Source organism: Oryzias melastigma, linkage group LG21 (assembly GCF_002922805.2).
Source record: "Oryzias melastigma strain HK-1 linkage group LG21, ASM292280v2, whole genome shotgun sequence".
Lineage (NCBI taxonomy): Eukaryota > Metazoa > Chordata > Actinopteri > Beloniformes > Adrianichthyidae > Oryzias > Oryzias melastigma.
The window spans coordinates 21,356,837-21,363,006 of record NC_050532.1 but is presented as its reverse complement, the minus strand read 5'-3'; the positions used below and the strand labels follow the sequence as shown (position 1 = coordinate 21,363,006).

Below are 6,170 nucleotides of genomic sequence, written 5' to 3'. Positions count from 1 at the left end.
CATTTAGGGGACAAATCTTTTGGCAGATCGTCAATAATATATGAAGCTGTTTTCCCATCAGCAATTTAGTGCACTTTAAAGATGAGATTTTTGTCTTGTTACTCATTTGCTGTAAGACTCATTAATGCTGCTCCCCTGTGCACCACAGAAAAGCAGAGAAAACAGTGCAGAGTACAACATGTGGAAGTGATGACAATTATAAAACCTTTATTTATCACTTCTCTGGAATGGTCCAGAGGGACATCCAGAGTTCCCGCCGCAACAACTCTTGTCTACATTCCACTCATCTTCACCATCAGTAAAAATGCCAAACGCTTAATGAGAATTTCACACCGCCTGATGGAGGTAAGAAAACTCTGATTTCAGGTCACAGGGCAGAAAGGCGGCTCAGATGGAGCGTTGAGAACCTGAAATAACAAAACACAAAACATGGAAATGTTGCCATGACAACTTCTTGTTTTTCTGGTTTTGGGTACATTATTAAGTGTGTCATTCCCCATAATTGCCCTCATGTGTTTTTATAAAAGGGAAAATATCCTGTTTTTATTAACACTGTTGTAGATTTTTGTCATCAGAACACTATTTCAGTTATTATAAATTTAAAAAGATGATGAAAAGGGATTTTTATTTTCTAAAAAAATATCTAAGGGATTTTTTGCTTGTTTGTTTTCTTGTTTAGTTCAGATTCAAGCGTCCCAAAAGGTGCAACAGAACACCATGGGAGCAGCACATAAAGTTTCTGGTTCAGATTCCAGATTTCGTGTGGGTGAACTCTCCTTCACCTCCAGGGGCAGGGCAGGGACACCGGCAAACACGAAAACAGCGCTGAGGGAAATTCCTGCCAGGGATCCACAAGCGTCTTAATGCTCCTGGAATGCAAAATTGAAATTTATTTGACAGTTCGGCATACAGAGGCTGATGAATGTGACTTTTTCCCTGCTTGCATGCATTAAGAAAAAGTAGGACAAGCATGTAGACTAATAGTATTATGTAAATGTCCACGGGTGTGTAAGGTCAACTAATTTATCACGTCTAATTATTGTATGTTATTGTATGAATCTGTTTATTTTTCTATGTTTTATTCTTCATCTGTTTGCTGCTAGCAGATGTTCTGTTGAGGACGCCATGGATAAACCAGTTGTTAACTGTTTAAACCTTTAACTTGTAGAAAAGAGGGCATTGTTGGGTCTACTCTGACAGATCAGTATCTGTGTGAGTATTTTGATTCCCTCACTCGTCCCAATTCATTAATATTGCATCGATATGAAGCTCAATGGACAGAATAGTTAAGATGGCAGCAAAAAACTAATAAATACACACATTCTGGGGCTCCAACAAAGTTTGTTGCTTTATTAAAAACGATCATCAACATTTTGAAGATCGGTTCAAAAGCTACTGTTGTAAAAATACATAAATAAAACAGGAGCTGCACAACCTGACTGACAAAAAAGGGAGAAAAAGCTCCGCTACACTATGCATGTTTGCATTTTTAAGGTGTTTAAAGCATTTTTTGACCAGATATTATTTACTTTTTGACTCACTGGATCACTTGTCAGGTACAGAAAAATGCCGCCGCATGTTTTGGTTGATTTATAGATTCCTGTGGGCAGTAAATATGCAATAATTCACAAGTCTCAAACTTTAACACATAGATAGAGCAGTAAACCTCTGATTAGAGGGTTGTATGTGTGGTTCCCGCTCTGCCTGCTCATGTGTTGAAGTGTCGTTGAGCAAAACACTGAACCGCTCATTGGTCCTGGTGGCCTGGTTAGCACCTTGTGTGACTGTCCTACACGTGTATGGAGCTAAATCGGAGCCAATATTATTTAAAAACCCAAATAAAAAACATTTAAATAAATATTAGTGTTTGAAAAAAAAAAAAAGTAAAATGTCCAAAACTTTTTGCTCTTCTAAAATATACTTAATCATTTTCAGCTTCAAATGTTCTGTTTTTAAGTTTCAAAACTCAAAATTTCAATTCCAAAACTTTTTTTTTTTTCCACTTTCAACAGTTTTTTTCCCATTTTTGAATCTGAAAATATCAGTTTAAAAACTTTTGGCCCTGTTGGGGCGGGGCTAAAATAAAGGACCAATCAAAATCGATGGTAACTTCAGTGCCGGTGCATTCACTGTCTCGGAGAACTTGGATAATTCCGATCAGAAAATGGCTGTATTTGCACTATCATAGTCTGAAGTTGTCCCAAGTCGGGTGTAATAAACACGGTTTTATCGAGTGCAAACCGTACATCATAAACACTGTTTTAGCCCGTTCAAAGCACCATCTTATTGTGTTAAATACAGGCATTTTGAAATTTTGAGTTTTGAACCCTAAAAAGCAAAACACTTGAAGCTAAAAATAATTAAGTTTATTTTAGCTTAGCGAAAAGTTTAGGACATTTTTGGCCAAACACCAATATTTTTTCAATTTGCTTTACTTGGATTTCAAATAATATTGGCTCTGATTTAGCTCCATACACGTGTGAACATGTGTGCGACTGTAAAGGACTTTGGGCCTCGGTGAAGGTATAATATATGTCATTTAGGATTTACCAAATCTACACAAATTACTTTCATCTTATTGTCTGAAACAGGTCAACTTTATTAGTCAGTTTGATACATTTTCTTCAGATATGTCTAAAAATAAAACATATTTCTACTCCTTCATTCTCCTTCAACAGCATGAGGAGATTCATCCAAGACGTCTCAATTCCCAGGAGTCATTGCTCCAAAAGACAATCTCACTCACTGTTCAAACCCTTTCCTTTCTTTAACAGTCTGATGACTTCCTTTTATGATCTGCAATAAACACCAACTGTTCCTTTCATTGTCGCCCTTTTGTGGTTAAATTTGGAGGTCGGTGAAAGCTCTCTGCCCCCTATCTCTTTCTCATCAGCCTAAAGTGAGAATCCCTTCGCTCTGCTGACTGTTAGAAACAGAACGAGTGTTTGAACTCTAAATGTTTCAGCCTACAAAAATATTTTGGACTATTCTATCATTCTAACCATTGCAAAAATAAATGTCGGTAAAAACATGAATGAGTCAGATTAGTAGAACTCCACAGAATGAAGAAGAATCCCGACATACGGGATGAATTGTAGCCTTTGATAGCCGGTCCTGCTTGTTTTTCAGACATCCCCTGCCAAGTTAATGTTCCACTGATGACAAAGCAGGAGGCCGGGACAAATGGAAGGGAACAGAACACTGGTCCTCAAGGACTTGGACTGGACACTTTTAAACTGGAGCAAAGGCTGCAAGTCTGTCCTTTTGTCCTGCATCAGAGTCTCCCCGGACAAATGCACTTCTGGGAGAACACTCTAAAAAAACAACACACTCTTTAACTTTTGTGGAGAACCTTGATAATTGTGTGAATATTTTGAAGGTCTTTTTATTTTTACAAACTTCAATAATAAGTGCCCTCTGTACAGATTACAGTAACTGTGTCAAAGATGAGTGAAGGCGTTTTTTATGTGTTTATATGTTCTAGAAGCATTTTTTTCATGATAGAGGACCTATATAAAATCATTTACAATTAAAATTGTGTTTCTGAGTATTTTTTTCAAATTGTGTTAGATCAGGAGATGAAAAAACTCAACTAAAAAAGATCAAATATAGTTGGAGTGGACTTTAAAATATTGAAAGTCTAACCCTAAAAAAGGACTTTCAAAACATTATTTTGAGAGAAATATAATGTAAAAACAGAAAATGTGATTTTTGCATAATAGTAAATACTCTTGTCGTTGTTTTTGCCTGTTCATTTGGTTGCAGTGACTGAGTTTAGATAATCATCTCTTTGTCACTTGAGTTTTAAGGATGAAATTTCTAATTTTAAGTACATTATCAGCTTTTCGTAAGGCAAAACTCCGTGTTCACCATCTTTCAGATACACAGACTGTGTGACACTGAGATGAAAACCTTTAGAACACAAGGAGCCAATTTGTTGTTTGAGTGTTAAAGATATATTTGTGTGTTTTTTTAAAGATTACACACGTTTTACACAGATCAGTCATGGTGCAGGTCAACAATTTGGTTTCTGGTGTCCTTCGACAGCTCTTTGGTCTTGGTCATAGTGGAGTTTGGAGTGTGACTGAGGTTGTAGACAGACAGGTGTCTCTTATATGGATAACGAGTTCAAACAGGTGTCATTAATACAGGTAACGAGTGGAGGACAGAGGATCCTCTTACAGAACAAGTTTCAGTGTTTTTCTTGTTTGTAAGAGACTAAACAGTTATTGGCCATCATAAAAAAATTGTCTCTCAAAGTTGAAGTATACATATGATGAAAATTACAGCCTATTTCATCATTTTAAGTGGTAGAACTTGCACATTTGGTGGCTGACTGAATACTTTTTTGCCCCACTGTTCTTACATTATGCTTATATTTGGTTTGGTTTTGTTAGGTTGTTGTGCATTTATGTTACTTACACCTGAGTCTTTTTTTTACACAGAAAAACCTTGTTTTTGAAGAGTCTTGCGTTAAGTTTTATGTGTGTTTTTTCCAATGTTTAGATTGTCCCCCATGTTTGTAAAATGGTTTGATCCACCTCTGTGTCTTCTGGTGTTTATTTCTCATTTGTTTTTTCTTGGTTAAGTTAAAGTTTGGTTAATTGCCTGACTTGGTTCTGTTTCTATAGATTTTTTTTTTTAAATTTTCCATTTTATTAAAATAAATCTTAATTTTTGTTGCATTTTGTGTCGTCTTCCTTCAGACTTCAGTCTCTCAAACTGCTGTTGGAAAAGTCAAAGTGAGAGGAGCTTTGGGTGTTTTACTCGTGGGAAATCCAGCATGACACCCCAAATGAGCCACTTTTATTCTCTGTTAATTGAGCTTAAATAACGCTGGGGCCAGTGAAGAAGGAACCTTTCGCAGCCTAAAGAACTAAACTTTTTTTACTTTACAGACCTTCTTCGCTGGATGAATTTCCTTTAAAACTACAAATGATTTGGTATTCCTTGCTTAAAGAAAGAGAACATTTGTCAAGACCTCCTTTATATGGATGTTTTTCTGACAAAGAACCCACTCACCCTCAGTTGTGATCTTTATTTTTTCAATAGTTTCAATGCCATGCTGCTAAATATATTTAAAACAAGTTTATTTCCTCTGCTGGAAACCAAATGTGGCTCAAAAAAGTTTTTGTTCACTGAACAACTAAGACATGGCTTCACTGCTGTGTGCATTTATACCACTAGATAAAAGAAGATCAATGTCTGATTTGCCGCTTCTTTTCACCCGCTCCGCTCTTTTCTGCTGAGAGGAGCAGCAGAACCGAATCCATTATTAGCTGCATACATGCTGGCCTTCTTCCAGGCCTGTCTGTTAAGCCACTCAAAGAGGCCAACATCAGCCAAAGCCTCCAGCGTTCCCATGCCAAACAAAAACACGGCAGTAAGGTCAATATTAGCCTTTCATACTGCTAACCAGCAGCAGGGAAATCAGAATAAAAGGAGGGAAAATACCTGAGAGCGTATCTGACGCCGAATCAAAACACTCGGGCTGTTGAAACGCTGCTGAAGTGCTCTTACAGGTTTGCGTGTCCCGGGGGGGCCGTAACCCCGCACACTCTCGTGCTCACTTCTGTCCGCTCTTTGTGTGAGGTTAATTGGACAGTTGGACCACAAGTTATGTGCATTAGCAGCTGATTTTCTTTTCTTTTACAGTTATGGACATGGGCCTAAAACCCACTCCGATGAAAATCATGTTTTTAACATGTAGCATTTCTCTCATGATGGAGGACGTTTGAAGGAAATTTATTTCTATATTTAAATCCTTGTGAATTAGGAGCAGGCAAAAAAATGCAGTTTGTATTTATTACATTGTAAATATGCTCCTTTCTGATGCATCCCGTTACAAATAGATCTTCATTTTCCTCATCTGAGCTGGAATCGGACTCCAAACTGAACAGTACTGCTCACCATTTTAGTCAGAGCTAGTGCGAGAGAGTGTAAACAGAGAGCTTTCATCAACGGTGAGGGGAAGAGGAGGTGGGCTTGCTTCAACAGGAGTTTCCAGTTTCGGGTCATGACAACAGGCCCAGACTAGCCGTGCTCTGCTAGTAGCAACATCCTAAAACATCTTAAGATTTAATTTCACACAAAATTAATGCAAAATACAGAGCTGGAAGAAAATCAAGAGTTAAGAGACAATAAAGACATCAAAAGGATACTCAAAGACA

The 6,170-nt window shown here is 37.4% G+C and overlaps 1 long non-coding RNA gene across 1 annotated transcript; it reads left to right on the top strand.

Annotated features, from left to right (window-relative positions):
• Positions 1–237: 237 nt before the first annotated feature.
• LOC112155553 lies at positions 238–3,503 on the top strand. Its single transcript, XR_004949912.1, has 3 exons — positions 238–345; positions 680–1,212; positions 3,130–3,503. It is a non-coding gene; the product is annotated as an uncharacterized LOC112155553 (long non-coding RNA).
• Positions 3,504–6,170: the final 2,667 nt, after the last annotated feature.